Source organism: Neovison vison, chromosome 11, assembly GCF_020171115.1.
Source record: "Neovison vison isolate M4711 chromosome 11, ASM_NN_V1, whole genome shotgun sequence".
In the NCBI taxonomy this organism is placed as follows: domain Eukaryota; kingdom Metazoa; phylum Chordata; class Mammalia; order Carnivora; family Mustelidae; genus Neogale; species Neogale vison.
The window spans coordinates 201,648,451-201,665,092 of record NC_058101.1 but is presented as its reverse complement, the minus strand read 5'-3'; the positions used below and the strand labels follow the sequence as shown (position 1 = coordinate 201,665,092).

At 38.2% G+C, this 16,642-nt stretch overlaps 1 long non-coding RNA gene across 7 annotated transcripts in view; it reads left to right on the top strand.

Annotated features, from left to right (window-relative positions):
* The window catches only part of LOC122890009, a 74,039-nt gene extending 57,762 nt beyond the window's left edge, over positions 1-16,277 (top strand). For 3 of the 7 annotated variants that reach the window (XR_006381011.1, XR_006381013.1, XR_006381010.1), the window contains 4 exons: positions 466-683; positions 8,861-8,941; positions 12,663-15,009; positions 16,251-16,277. This is a non-coding gene — a long non-coding RNA (uncharacterized LOC122890009). Of the gene's footprint in view, positions 1-465; positions 684-2,669; positions 2,727-8,860; positions 8,942-12,662; positions 15,010-16,250 lie in introns of all 7 variants that reach the window. The other 4 variants (XR_006381014.1, XR_006381009.1, XR_006381012.1 and 1 more) reach the window with 4 other exon arrangements.
* Positions 16,278-16,642: the final 365 nt, after the last annotated feature.

The window sequence follows — 16,642 nt, the reverse complement described above, 5'->3', positions numbered from 1 at the left end:
GTCTGACTGAAGGAGAAATTCTACTTTCTTCCAACTTTTTATTCTGCCAGGCACTCAACCGTTTGGATGCTGGGCGCTCACACTGGAGAGCGCAGTCTGCGTCACTCAGTGGACCAACTCAAATGCTCATATCATCTAGAACACCCTAATAGACACACCCAAAATAATGTCTACTCAAGTATCTCGGCCCCTTGTGATCCAATCATGTTGACATGGATCTTTCACATATATTACAAAGACATTAAATTTTAGGAGCAGTCAAGTATGGGAGATCTATCAGAGAATTCTCTCTCTTCCGCTCTTCTGTAGTTGGAAGAACGAAAGTGCACGTAGTGCATGAACTTGAAAGCACTGGACCTAGTGACTGCTTCTTTCTTGAAACATTCTGTCTTAGCCTTCTAGGGCTGCCAGCACAAATAATCATTGATTAGGTCGCTTAAATAACAGAAATGTTTTTAATTACAGTTTAGGAGGTTGGAAGTTTCTGGTGAGATTTCTCTTCCTGACATAGATGGCTACCTTCTTACCGCATGCTCACGTGGCCTTTCGTCTGTGCAAGCGTGGGAAAAAAGAGAGAGATGTCATCTCCGTTTTCTTACAATATTCTAGATTGTAAGAAACCAACCAAATTTGGAAGAAACCCAAACCAAATTCAGACCCAATGATTTTTATGTCACTTAAACGTAAGTATCTCTCAAAAGGTCCTATCTCTAAACACAGTCACATTTGGGGGTTAGCTTCTCAACATGTGAATTGGGGGGGGGTGCATAGAAAGCCCATGACATCTTTATTTAAGCTTCTATAATATACAGTCTTCTATGATTTCTCTTGTCATTTCACCATGAGGCTGGCTTCACAGGTGTGCAAAACGTGTGTAGCTGCACAGGGTACCCTATTTAAAAGAGCCCGTAGTTGATTATATTCTTCAATGTTGTCATCATAAAGTTATTAGTAATTTTTTTTAATTAAGAAACTTTGTTTTTTTATAGCAGCTTTTGGTTCACAGCAAAATTAGGTGGAAGTGCAGAGATTTTCCAAAGATCCCCATTCCTGCCCACACACTACTTCCTCCACTATCGGCCCCCAGTAGTGGATAAAGCTATTACGACTGCCTCGCCTATGCTGGTACATCATTATCAAAACCATAGTTTATGTAAAAGTGTGCTCTTGCTTTTGTATATTCTATAGATTTGGACTAATTACATGATGACATGTACCCACCATTTTACTATTATACAAGATAGTTTTATGACCCTAAAAATTTTCTGTGCTCTGCCTAGCCATCCCTCCCTTCCCCCAACTGCTGGCAATCACTGATCTTTTCACGATCTCCATAGTTTCGCTTTTCCAGAATATCATATATTTGGAATCATACAGTACATAACCTTCTCAGATTGCCTTCTTTCACTTGGTGCTGTGCGGTATATTTCCTCCATGTCTTTCCATGGCTTGATAGCTCGTTTATTTTTATCATTGTATAATACTCCATAAACTAAAGTTTATTCATCCATTCACTAGCTAAAGGGTATCTTGTTGCTTTCAAGTTCTAATGTTGGTTTGGTTTTCTTTTTTTTTTTTTCTCACAACACTTTTAATATCTCGGTCTACTTTTTCTTGCTTGCATGGTTTCGAGGAGAAAACAGATGGTTCTCATTGTTGCTGGTCTTTAAGAACCGCCCCCCTGACTTTGTTGAAGATTTTTTCTTTATCTTCAATTTTTCTGACATTTAAATATGCTTTGCCTAAATGTAGCTCTTTTTGTATTTATCCTTCTTGGCATTCTTCCAACTTTCTAGATCTGTGGTTAGGTGTCTGACATTAATTTGAGGACATTTTCACTTATTATTGCTTCGATTACTGCTCCTGGTCCTTTCCCCCTCTTTTGGTATTCTTATTTATGCATGGTATGCCTTGCACCATAACTTGTCTTACAGTTCTTGGGTATTCCTTTTCTTTTCCAACTATCTTTCTCCTTTCAGTTTTTGAAGTTTCTATTGTTATGTCCTCAAGCTCAGCCATACCCAGTCTTCTCATGTGTCCATCAAAGACATTCTTAATTTTTATCACACTAGTTCTGATCTCTACCATTTCTTTTTTATGTATTCTCAGAATGTCCATCTTTCTGTTTATATTATCCGTATGTCTGCCATTAAAGTACTAGCATATTAATCGTAGTTTTAAGAAAATTTCTTATGCGATAATTTCCACCTTCTTGCCATATCTATCTCTGGTTCTAAGAGTTTGTTTTCTTCAGACTCTGTGTTTTTCCTCTTAATATGCCTTGTCATTGTGAGAGCCATACGTGTTCTACTAAGGGAAAGCAACTATTACACATCAAGGTTGAGTGATATGGTAAAGTGTGGGGAATAGGGATGTGTTGCATAATCCTATGATTAGGAGTCTGTCCTTTGGTGAAGCTATACCTGAATTGTGAACTTCACAGGTGCTTCTCAGTTTTTTGCCGCCCTCAGATGGGACAGAATGGCTGAAGGTCACTGGAGTTGTGTCTCCCTTCCCCATACAAAAGGCTAGAGAGGGCTGGAGTTGGATATTTCCCTTCTCTGAAGTATGTTAGGCTCCAGTAGAAGTTTCTCCTTAGAGCAAGTTTTGTGAAGAACAGTAAGCTTTGGTGTATTTCAAAATGATTCATTTTCTCCTCTCCCTGCCAGAAGCCCGAGGGGACTTTTCTACAATATTCCATGAGAGGCCCGGTACAACTCCTAGAGGTAAAATTGGGTCCCCCTGGGGTTTTTCTCTCTCTGACTTGTCTACACTGAGACTCCAGCAATCTTGTCAATTACAGTTTAGGTTTTCCAGCCCCAGTACTGGTTCCTGGGCAGGTTTCTGCTCCCATAGTTGGGATTCTCTGTATCTGCTTGTCTGTCTCTCTAATTTTGCTAACAGCAGTTTGCCCTGGCATCTCACTTCTATGATAGATCTTGAAGAGTTTGATTTTTTAGTGTGTTTGGGTTTTTTGCTTTACTTGTCATCATGATGGAGTGAAGACTTCTAAGCTTTTTAAATGCTGGACTGGAAACCAGTAGTTCAAGTTCTCAGCAGATTTTTTTTTTTTTTTTGGTACCAGGGCCCACATTTTTAAGTCCTGCAAATTGCATAGGACAGACTGTTACAGTGCTCAGAGGCTCTGCTCCTGCCTTCTTCCTCTCTCGCTCGCTCCCTGTTTTGCTCTCACTCTCCTGGAACTCCCTAAGTGATCTCCTCCATGATGACTGTCTTACCATCTGTCCTCTGCTGACGCCTCCAAGATGTCGTATACCCAACTGCTGACTCGGTTGTTATCTTGACTCTCATATCTAGTAAAAATCTGAAATATTTTCCTTGTATATTTTTCATCATCATCATAGGATCACCATAGGCATAATCACACACTCCAAAAGAAAAAGCCTGAGAATCTTTTTATGTTTCATTCTTTTATTCCCTTCAGATTCTACATGCAATTCAACAGAATGCCCGGCCAGCTCTACCTTCAAAAATCAATGCCAAAGCAGGGGCGCCTGGGTGGCTCAGTGGGTTAAAGCCTCTGCCTTCGGCTCAGGTCATGATCCCAGGGTTCTGGGATCGAGCCCCGCATCGGGCTCTCTGCTCAGTGGGGAGCCTGCTCCCTCCTCTCTCTCTCTGCCTGCCTCTCTGCCTACCTGTGATTTCTGTCTGTCAAATAAATGAATAAAATCTTTAAAAAAAAAAATCAATGCCAAAGCAGACCACCTCTCACCCTTTCTATCATTCTGGCCTAAACTGCTATCAGTAACTCGGCCACAGATAGAACGAACCCATTTATACGAGATGTCTACAAAAAAGCAAATCGATAGAGACAGAAAGCAGAGTAGTGGTTGCCCAAGGTTTGGGATGGGAATGAGATGAGCTGCGGTGGGCATAATGGATCTACGATGGGAGGCAAAGGGGGTGATTCAAAACCAATGCATGATAATGGTGAAACTGTTGGGTAGTTACTCAAAATCAAGGGTTTGTACACTTGAGTTTCATAAACTTTGTGATGTATAAAATATACCTCAACAAAATTACTGGAAAAGTAAGTAAACCCTTAACCTGTTCCTCTTTTCCTAAACCTGTACCTGTGGAATGCATTCTCAGTTCAACTGTCAGAATAAAATGCCTATCAGTCACTCCTCCTCAGGTTTCCAGTGACTTCTTACCATCTTGCCCAGATACCTGAGTTTGTATTCCACGACAGCCTTGGTACACCCAGCTGCCCTGGATTCACTTTCATTTCTTGGACTAGCAAATCTTCTTTCTGACTTGGCCTCTCCTATTTGTTATTACCTCGGCCATTGGTTGGTGTCTTCTCATTATTGAGGCATAATGCCAAAGCTCAGAGGGGCTTCCCAGATAACTCAGCTAAAACACTCTGTCCCTTAACCCTAGTTTCTGTGTTTATGTATTTAGATTTGCTTCTACCCCCAAAATATCGAGTTCCTTGCAGGCAAGCATTCTGTACCTTTAATTGTATAAGGAAAAATTTTTAAAAGAAATCTGTGGGGTACCTGGGTGGCTCAGTTGGTTAAGTGTCTGCCTTTGACTCAGGTCACGATCCCAGGGTCCTGGGATCGAGCCCCACATCAGGCTTTCTGCTCTACAAGGAGCCTGCTTCTCCCTCTGCCTCTACCCCCACCTGTGTTCTCTCTCTCTCTTTCTCTCTCTCTCAAATAAATAAAATCTTTTAAAAAAATGTAAGAAATGTAACTGCATATCTCTTCTTAAATACTATGTCATTTTTTATAACATTCATAACATAAATGGTTCCTTAGAATGTTACTCCTGCCAGGTTTTTTATCCACATTCTTCATCATTATGATCTTAATAATACTACTTAACAAGCATAGCATGTTCCAGCTTCAAACTGCTTTATAAATGATAACTGACATTAATTAATTAGTCATTATCAATTGATTTGTTGAATTAATCTCATTTCTAAAATTTCATTTTTATTAAAGATAATTAAGAAGGTGTCCAAACAGGATCTCAAGCCATATCTAATCATATCTTCTGTGCATATATTGTGTCTCGGTAAGAAATGGGAAATTCTTTTTTTCTGTATATTTCTAAATTAGTACAGTTAAGATGACCTTCAGCTAACACCTAATTCATTCATAGTCTCTCACTTTTCTTTCTGGATCTCAAAAATCTTAAAAATGTCCTATGATAATACATTTTCTTATCATAGTTCAAAAAGCTCACAGGTGATCAGAGTAAATTCAGTATTTCACTTCCTTCTTGTCTTTCAATATATCTTGAATTTTTATTTTTATTAATGTTTGAAATCATGTCTATTTTATCATACTATGTTTTATCCTCAGATTTGGGATATTTGTAATTAACAAAATCCATTTCATTTTTAAGTTTTATATATCTACACAAAGAACATCTAACACCCAGCAGCAAAATATCAACAAGTATGAAAGAACAGTACTCATCTTTCCATGGGATTCCCATAGTATTTAATGCTTTCACATTCTTTATTAAGAGAGATTAGAAGATACCTTAAACACTGTAAAACCCAGTCTAAATACATGTTTTATATCATTTTAGTAATATGAATTATAGAAAAATAATAACACCCCCTGAATAACAGTTTTAAAACTCTCAGTATTTACATTTGCTATCTTATCTCTGTCAGTAATAGCAAAACTGAATCAAATTTGAACTATTCTGTGGAGATCTCTAGTCAATATACCAAAAATAACAAAATACCAAAAATAACTTGGCTTATCCAACATCAACAACAAAACCCATAAACAATATATTTTTTTTTACTTTTATTCCCTTAACAAATCTAGCTTTAAATTTGGTGTCTTATCATTTCCACATATGGGTGGCCATAGTTACGGGTTTAAGTTACTTTGATGTACGCATTTCCTCCCCATTGTCTGCTTTTATAGTCCATTCACCCAAATTCCAACCAAACATAAACAAATTACAAAGTTTTGTGGTAGTATATCAAATAATATTTCTGGTTGAATGTATGTTCACTAAATACAATTTTGTGATACCTACTCAGAATAATTGAAACCAGCTTAGATGAGTGATTGAGTATACTTTTATCTTTACCTTGTTATGATATGGGAAAATTCCTATAAAAAGACTTAGGGCTTTTTCTTTGCATATGACACATCGTATATTTGTGTCCGTTTCCTGTCTGGTCTCCAGTTACATCAGGTATACCGTGTTTATAAGGTTAACCATATAGTTTTGACCATATGGTAGTTTTAGTTGCAATGCAAATTGATACATTAAGGGAGTTACTGAGGTGGGAAATCTATTATTAATTTTACTACAATAATTTACTATAACAGCAATAGTATGTATTAATTTCCTGAGGCTGCTATAACAAAGCATCACAAACTGAAGCACTAGAAACAACAAAAATTTATTCTTTTACAATTCCAAAAGGAAGTCAGAGGCAGGGTTGGTGCCATCTGGAGGCTCCAAGGGAGGATCTGTTCCATGCCTCCATCCTAGTTTCTGGTGTTGACAGAAAGTTTTGGTGATCCATGCCTTCTAGAGGCATCCATCCAATCTCCACCTCCATGTTCTCATGTTCTGATTTCCCATTTCTTAAAAGAGCATCCTTCATACTGGTTTAGAGCCCAAGCTAATCCAGTTTGACTAGACTACCTCTGCAAAACCCTATCTCCAGGTGAGGTTACGTACTGAGGTTCTGGGTAGATGTGAATTTAGGAGGAGGATACTTTTCAACCCAGTACTGTCCACTGCTGCCCACCCTCTCCACCAGCCCCCTAATTCAAATCCTTTCCATCTCAACATCTCCAGAAGCCTTAAAGTCTAAAGCAATTTTGTAACCTATCAAAGCAAATTCTGGTAGATCTCTAGGCCTGACAGTAATCTCCTGTGGCTAGAAGCTCTGTCCTCTAAGCATTCTGGGATAGTCCACCCCTCTGATCCCCCAGGGCAACAAACTTGTCCTTTCTGGCCTCAGCATCCTTGTCTCTGCTCTCAGCATCTTTCCTCCTTCCTTTTGTCCCATTTCTCTCCTTTTCAGTCTAGGCTGGGAATGTTAGTATAAAATTCTCAGAAGCTTTACTATTGCTCTTCTGTGACTGTCAGGGGGATCTACACCATTAAATATGAGGGTTCTCCACAGATCTCTCCTGGACTCTCCTGGATAATCCCATGTCTGTTCCTGGCTTCTGCTGAGATGGTTATTGGATCCATAAGTCTCATTCCTGGGCGAATCTCTGGCAGAGATCGCCCAGTTATATCCTCAGGCTTGTTTCCAATGCGGACTCTGTAGATATGCTGAGAATTTTCCAAGTCATCAAGTGCTGATTCTTTGTGTTTAGCAGCAGCTTCTTCAGTTTCTCCCTTTCCTCTCACATTTTGTCATAAGCAGCAAAGAGAAACCAGGCTTCTCCTTTTGCACATTGCTTGGATAGCTCCTCAGCTAAATATCCAAGTTCATTACTTACAAGATCTACTTTTCACCCACCAGAAGTTAATTCAGTCACATTCTCTATGACTTTAAAACAAGGACTGAGGCATCTGTGTGACTCAGCCCATTAAGCATCCAACTCCTGATCTCAGCTCAGGTCTGGATCTCAGGATCATGAGCTCAAGCCTTGAAACACAAACAAACAAGGATCATCTTATTCTAGTGTCCAGTAGCATGTTTCTCATTTGTGTCTAAGACCTAACCAGAAGGACTTTAGCACATTTCCAGCAGTATTCTGTTCATGATAATACATGTTTTCCTAAGATACAGACATTTTCTCTAAATCTCCTTTAACTTCTTTTTTGAGACCTCACCAGCATTGCCATTAACATGCATTATTTCTAAAAACAGTCTCTTCAAGGCACCCTAGGCTTTTCTATCCTGAGCATCAAAATTCTTCCAGCCCCTACCTATTACCAATTCCAAAGTCACTTCCACATTTTTCCATGTTTGTTACAACAGCACCCTACAGCCCATTACCAATATCTGTCTTAGTTTCCAAAGGCACCTGTAACAAAGCCCAACAAAGCAGGAGTTTTAAAACAACAGAAATGTATTCTGTCACAGTTGGGATGGTAAAGTCCAAAATCAGGATAGCAGGGTTGGTTCCATCTGAAGACCATGAGGAAGAACACGCTCTATGCCTCTTTCCTAGTTTCTGGAAGTTGCCAGAAATCCATAGTGTTCCTTGCCTTGGAGATGCACCGTCCAATCTTTGTCTATATCATGATAAGGTGTTTGCCTTCCATGTCTCTGTGTCCAGTTTTCCCTATTTTTATAAGGGAATCTACTTTTCATAATTTGAGAAGGGCTGTATTCAACCCCATACAGCATATTTTAAGGAAACAGGTAAACCTAATAATATGACATATTAACTGAATAACTGAAAATTTACTTATTATGTCAACCCAATATTTGGAACTGGGTAAATGTAATTCCTTGAATTTGAAGAAACTCGAAAAAATGACATAAAATAAATTGGTGTCTTTACTTTTTCTAAACAAAACTATCATTATAATATGAATAACTATTTTACTAATAGAAATGATCACATACTATTAGTGGTCAAACATTAAAAGTTAAATATTAAAGCTTAATTGATAAACTTGAAGTGATCAGTAACTTACTTTTAACTGTTGCATGTTTTATCCTATGCACTTCTCATTTTCCCTCCCTAACCCATACATGTTAGCAAATACAGAAATCAAAGGTAACAAAAATTCAGTTACTTGATTCCCATGGGAATGAGGAGACAGTTCTCCTTGATGACATGTTTTAGCATGCCAAACATGTTTATTTGCTACAGTCTTCAAAAAATTTTTTTGCTCTTCACAATTTCTTTTAGTTATTAAATCTTTCTTCTCATTCCAGATAAATTTTATCATCATAAATTCCTTCATGACTCCCTTAACTTGAAGGTGGTCTTGCCTCTGATCTACTGGAGAAAGCATGGTAAGTGTTGGGCATGTTCAAGTTTATTTGACAAAATATTAATGAGGATCATATACGATCTATATGCTGATACAGAAATTGAGATCTATGGAGGCTTACCATTATGGTTTTGTCACAGAAATTCTTTAAAAGTCAGTCAGTCTCATAGTCACTGTGTATTAAAAAAGGAACCAGGCTTTGGGCAAAGAAGAATGTTCATCAAAATTGAAAGTAAGATTCATGTCATTATGAGTGTTTTCCTTGGGGCCATGGTGCTGCTTCCTGTGGTGTCTACTGTCCCTTCTTCATTGTGTTCTTGGAAAATGGGAGTAAGTGGGGGAGTGGCCCATGGCAGGGGCTCTGTGGGAGGATAAAAATAGAATTTGTGGGTTTATCTACCAGTCAGAAATTTTCTTTAGTAGCTTAAAATGACTTATGACCATGATTATTACATTAATTTTTATGACACCCTTGGGCGACAGTTAGAAATATCATTCTCACTATTTTTAGAGAGACAAACCTAAAATTAACAGATTAAATAACTTTGCACAGGGCAAACAAGTCCTGAAGTGGGAACAATGTTCCCAGAACAGGACTTAAGTCTACTATTCTGCATAAGTACAGGAAATCTTGTACCAAAGGCAGAAATTCAGTTCCAGATGGGCCTCCTAAAGGCCCTAGGCTTCCCAGGCAATGCAGTAAGATGGTGAACACAATAGACAATCTGAACATTTGGATTAAAATCCAGTATCTACCAGGTTACTTCCTAATCAGTGCATGACATTTTGCAAGTTGCATAACTTCTCCGAGCCTCCATTTCTACCTAACAATTCAGCTCTGCTATGTTTTAGTGATTGAATGAGAACGTATATACATGAAAACACTAAGCCCAACAGTCTGGCACATAATAGGCACTTCTGGAAACATCCGCACATGCCTCCAGGACACAAGGTTGCCAGTCACAGTTAGAAGTCTATTCCTCCCTTTAATGACCCTCAGATTAAGTCTCCGAAAAACATTTATTTAACAAGCCTGTTGTTCTCAGCCTGGCATGCCTGAAGTACATTAAAAAGCACCTGTTTGGCTCCTGTAGAAAATCGGCACTGAAGAATGACTAACCCAGCGAGCCAGGCAGAGTCAGGGACTGCTGCTAGCCTGTCTTTCAAACGGTAATTTGGTAATTTAGGTTTGCTTCATAAAGCAGACAGTCTACGAGGTGCATCTCAAATATACCTAACGGTCAGCACAATATGGTTTGTTTTTTTTTAACAATATGTTAAAGGTAAAAGAAAAGCACAATATAAATATCAGAGCACTTCTTTTTTAAAGATTTTACTTATTTGTTTGAGAGAGAGGAGCAGACGGAGAAATGGGATCCCTGCTGAACAGGGAGCCCAATGCAGTGTTCGATCCCAGGACCCTGGATTCATGACCTGAGTCAAAGGCAGATGCTTAACCACTGAGCCAACCAGGCACCACAGTATCAGAGTACTTCTGTCAGAGAAGTTATGCAGACCCAGAAATTGTAGCCCAAGTGGCTCTATTCACTTTATTCAGCTAAGGATTGAAAGTATAATTATTAACCATTTGTGAAACTCTGTCATATAATATTAACATAATTGGTACTCCTAAATATTTTATTATACAAATCTAGGCTCCATCCTAGTCATCTTAAGAATTGAAAGTAGTTTTAAGTTAATAATGATCAGGGAAAAATATTTTATTTTAACTCTTAAGTATGTTTTATTAACTATTCCTGCAAACTATGCTCTTGATTTAAAATGATAACATAAACATTAATTCTCTCCCACAAATTGATTATGCTTAATTTTATTTGATGGATTTTACAATAATAAAGGCATATTCATTTTGCATTTTTGAATGTTCAAAGCTTCTCTTAAAAATTGTTTCGCTACTTTTAAAAAAAACTTGTCAAATGCACATGCCTGTCTTTTATACCAGATTTCCTTATTTTTATGTACAGAGAAAAGACTGTAATATATAACTGCCTCTGCTCTGTGATGTGGTTTTAGGATTAAACAACAACAACAACAAATACCTTGGTAGCTAAATCCAAAAGGAAATATTTTCAGGCAAGGCAGACAGGGAATACACCTTGCAAATTGCAGTGAGTTAAAATGCTTTCGTTAAGAAGAGGAGTGTGCATTCACAGAGCACTCGTTAAGAGCTGCCTCTTGGCTTCTCGTCAGGCTTTGTGGGATCATCTAGGGATGGTTCTCACCTCAGAGCTTATTTGCAATCTAAGTGTAATATATATTGATTTAAAAACAATTTCAGAGCTTCTGTTTTTTCCAAGAAAGTTTAGTTTGTAATTAACCCCTTATTTCTGGGAATCAGTTTAGATATTAAAAAAATTTTTAAACGTAATTAGCACTAATAATTAAAACTATTATTACAGGTTTATACCATTCCCAGTATTTTCAGAGATCAAATAGATTAAGTTTTGTCTTAAAATAAGTACTTCTCTATCCTTGTAAAAGCAGAGAATGTATTTGAATGGAATAGTTCAATTATTTCTAAAGAATCAAAAGGTAACTACATGTTATACTTAGTAGAAACTGTGAATTGCATATTTGCTTGTGTTCTTGAATTATTTACATGGTTGCTGATGACTTAAAATTTCTGGAAGGCATAATGCTGATGACTGGAGCAGGTGTGAAGAATACAAGACTAAATCTTATGTCGATCCTATTATATACCTAGGATAGTATTAGTCTAGCAAAGAAATTGAATGTTAATATGAAAACAAATGGTCGGGGCGCCTGGGTGGCTCAGTGGGTTAAGCCTCTGCCTTTGGCTCAGGTCATGATCCCAGAGTCCTGGGATCAAGCCCCACATCGGGCTCTCTGCTCAACGGGGAGCCTGCTTCCTCCTCTCTCTCTGCCTGCCTCTCTGCCTACTTGTGATCTCTGTCTGTCAAATAAATAAATAAAATCTTAAAAAAAAAAAGAAAGAAAAGAAAAGAAATGGCTGTCATAGATAGTGTCAATATAACAAATCCTTTATCCATGAATTTAAGCTTTTATGAACCCATTTATATTTTCAGTATTTACATTTTAAAGTAATAACCACCATGGATTTACTACCAGTAAAACCTTAAAGAGATCAGCTGTCAACATCTTGGAAAACATGGTTATACATTGTCGCTAACACGCGTGCGTGTGCACACACACACACATACACACACCCCACTCTACCCGTCTTCAGTTGCTCTGCTGTCCAAAGATCAGCCCAAAGATAGACAGCGTAAGGCCAAAGAGAGGGACAGAAGAGAGGGGGAAAGAAAGGGAAGGACAGGTGAAAGGGGGGGAGGGAAGGAAGGAGAGAGGGAAAAAGGAAGAAAGAATATAATCCAGATTTTAAGGAGTATATCTAGTGCATTGTGTTTTGCTGTTATAGCGCAGAGAAAAAAAGGAGTCCACTAGGATGAGTTTATGAGGTCTACTATAAAGAGACAAAATTTTCACACAAAAGCTAATAAAAATGGCAGAAGACAGAAAAAGAAAAAAGCTAAGAAAGAAAATGAGGATGCCGCTAGTAATCTGGATAGAATTAAAATATCATAACTGGGGAACCATGAGACACTGATGGCAGAAATCTTCCAACAAATCAAGAAAAAGTGCCGTGAAGCAGTCTCCTTGGCGGGTCTCTAGTGCCCTAAGAGCTCGCGCTGATTTGTTAGACGTCTCTCTCACTGTTCTCCGATGCGTTGGTTCTACAGGAATCCAGAAAACAAAACGTCTGACAACTGGGAAATGGATCATCCTAGAGCACCACGTATACCCCGTATTTCTTCATTCCTGCCAAGTATAAACCAGCGCAAGGAGAGGCTCAGCAGTGACGTCAGAGACGTTACTGCCCAGACTCTCTTCTAGGATTTTTATGGTTTCAGGTCTCCCACTTAGGTCTTTAACCCATTGTGAGTCTATTTTTGTGGATGATGTGGGACTTTTGTGCAGTATCATTCTTTTGCATGCAGCTGTCCAGTTTTCCAATACTATTTGAAGAGACTATCTTTTCCCCATTAGCATGCTGTTGTTGGAAATAGATTTTCTGTCCTCTTGCTTTCCAGTTATTTGGAGAGAATTAAAAACTCTACTAACGAGATATTGTAACTACTTCCGCTAATTCTTCAGTTAGGTTATGACGTAGGGTCTTATTTGGAAGTTTTAATTCCACTTCAGAAAATGTTTTGGGAAAAACCAATTCATTGTCCGTGGATTCCACTCACGAATTCAGCTTAATTGAAGATAATGTTTTGAATTTGGCTTATACTGGTATGCTGGTCAAGGTAAAATATTAATGAAAATTTTAATATTTCTTCTTAAGTGTCCTCTGTTGGAGGTCTCATTCCTCCTTGGTGTCGCTGCCACACTCCGAGGCCAGCATTCTGGAGATACATAATGCAGCCACCCCATGCCTCCTTCCCTGAGGTATCTGGCAGTTGGTCATTCCTAACCCCTCCCAACTTGAGGGACACTCTGAACGGATCTGGGATGATGTAAATATTTATCACATTGTTTCATCAAGACTATCTGCCTCTTGGAAAACCTCACTAAAAAGTGAGCTCCATTAAGAAGCCTTGTAATTTTCATCTTTAAGTTCTCTGTGACAAGCATAAAACTGGACAGAACTTTCTGGATTTTAATATTTTTGTTTTTCCTTCAAGAGGGTTCAAGGAGGACCCACCAAGTTTTATTAATTTCGTTATGTATGAAGTATAAAAGGGTATCAGAAATAAGTTTATTAAACATGTTGAGACTTCAAATCTACTTAAGCTTGAAAAAGAAATTTAAGTCAGTGTTTTCTAAGTATTGATCAGTTTTTAAACTCTTAAACTCATATAGCTCTTAGCAGCATCTTAAATTCTGAAATTTGCAAAAAACCCTTGTTAGGCACAAAGTATTTAAAGGGATTAAAAAATTGACTTTCTGCCATTAAAGGCAACTTGGTAAATGTTAGTTTTTTACTTTCTCCTTTTATTAACCTTTTTGTTAGATATTAGGACAGAAACCTTGTTTTCTTAGTCCCAAATTAGTATCAAACTGATCATCCAGACATCAACAAGTGATGATTTTTTCCAAATAGACTCTTTGCTAAGATCTTTTTTTTAAATTGCTAGCTTAAATGAAGATCAACTATTATTCCTGCAGTAGGTGATAGGTCTCAGGAGAGTTTAATTTCAACAGGAAATATTATAATTTATCAAAAACCTCTCATATTCCTGAAAACATTTATATTAACACCTTTCTATTCCACTTCATCTCCATCCCAGAGTAGAAGCTGAAACAGAAATTTTTTATCTGGTAAAATCTAGCTGTTTGTAGAGGGCTATTTTATTTAAAGCAATTTAAGTTTGCATAAAGAAAATTGGAATGAAAATTCCAGTTATGACTCTTTTTCACCTTCAAAATGTAATTGTATTGGTAGTTCTTTGGTTTCGCTGGGTTTTGTTTCTTTGGTCCTCAATTTGTTTTCTGTTGGTAACATTTTCCTTTCCCTTTTTCTAACTTTTTTTTTTTTTTTTTGTAATTACACTACAAACCGATTCTGATGGGAGTTTTGGCAGAGAAGTCTAAATTGCATTGTTGTGTCAGGCCATAAACATTTTTTCTGGGATTCCGCAAGAATATGGCTTGACCTTGTTAGAACAATGTCCAAAAGAAAATAATGTCAGATTATGAGAAGTTGAAAAAGGCAATGAAAACATGGCATAGTTAAAGAGCTAATGTGGACCGTGCTACCAGGTAAGTATTTGAAGTTCACGTGGTGTTTATCATTTTGCACTAACTTCGTATGCAGCAACTGTAACGGGGCCATTTAGTGCCATCATGACATTTCTGCTTATCCAGATGTCATATAAATTCAATTAATTTCAACAGTATCTAGGTCTTCAAAGACCATATGCTATCTCTAGGGAATGTTTGTGCAGTCTACTTGCCAGATGTGAAACCAGAGCTAGCAACCAGCAATTTTCTGACTTACAGTTACAGCATTTATGGTCTGATACCACCATCCACGTGAAGGAAGAATGCAGATCAACTTCACTCAATCTGTGGTGTAAGGATGTAAGTAGTGCAGTGAGTTGAATAATCTTACATTATGCTTTTATAGTTCTCCCTTACCATCCTTAGTGTGCTCTACCCCAGTGTATTTTGTGTGAGAAATTAGAAATATGTATAGCAAAGTCAGTACATTTCTCTTTTATAATGATATATTGCATTTCTGGAATGTAATAGCTTCTCCCTACAAAGCATATCCCTTATTAGAGAATCCAAATATCTTTCCTATTCCAAAATACCCGACTGATATTCTGTAATGGGTAATTTTAAGTGTCAAGTTGATTGGGTTAAAAGATGCTCAGGTGGCTGGTAAGACTTTATTTCTGCGAATGTCTGTGAAGGTATTTCTGAAAGGGATTAGCGTGTACTTCAGACACATTCTCACCACTGTGGGTGGCCATCCTTCAATCTACTTATGGCCCAAATAGAACAAAAAGATGAAAGAAGAATTAAAACCACATTGAGATATCACCTTACACCAGTTAGAATGGCCAAAATTAACAAAACAGGAAACAACATGTGTTGGAGAGGATGTGGAGAAAGGGGAACCCTCTTCCACTGTTGGTGGGAATGCAAGTTGGTGCAGCCTCTTTGGAGAACAGTGTGGAGATTCCTCAAGAAATTAAAAATAGAGCTTCCCTATGACCCTGCAATTGCAGTATGGGGTATTTACCCCAAAGATACAGATGTCGTGAAAAGAAGGGCCATCTGTACCCCAATGTTTATAACAGCAATGGCCACGGTCGCCAAACTGTGGAAAGAACCAAGATGCCCTTCAACGGACGAATGGATAAGGAAGATGTGGTCCATATACACTATGGAGTATTATGCCTCCATCAGAAAGGATGAATACCCAACTTTTGTAGCAACATGGACGGGACTGGAGGAGATTATGCTGAGTGAAATCAGTCAAGCAGAGAGAGTCAATTATCATATGGTTTCACTTATTTGTGGAGCATAACAAATAGCATGGAGGACATGGGGAGTTAGGAGAAGGAAGTTGGGGGAAATTGGAAGGGGAGGTGAACCATGAGAGAATATGGACTCTGAAAAACAATCTGAGGGTTTTGAAGGGGTGGGAGTGGGAGGTCGGGGTACCAGGTGGTGGGTATTATAGAGGGCACGGATTGCATGGAGCACTGGGTGTGGTGCAAAAATTATGAATACTGTTATGCTGAAAATAAATAATAAATTTAAAAAAAAAAAAGATGAAAGAAGGACAAATTCCATCTCTCTTCTTAAACTAGGGCATCCATCTTCTCCTGCCTTCAGGCATCAGAATTCCTGGTTCTCAGGCCTTCAGACTCAGACTGAATTATATCACCCATTTCCTGGCTCGTCTTCACCTTGCTGACAACAGACTGTGGGACCTCTTTGCCTCCATAGCCATGTAAGCCGATTCCTGTAAGAAATACTCTCATATATCTATGTATATCCTCTTGGTTCTGCTTCCTTAATACGGTATCTAAAGTTGAAGATCCATTCACAGCAGAAGGATTTAATGTCAAAGAGGAAGTAGCTGGAGAGGACACTGTGTGTGCACTTGTGTTAAAGCAAGTGCCTGGGTACTCGGACTGAGGAAACAGAGGTGAGCAAAGTACTAATCCAGACATTACCGAGTGTATCTTGTTTAGCCCTG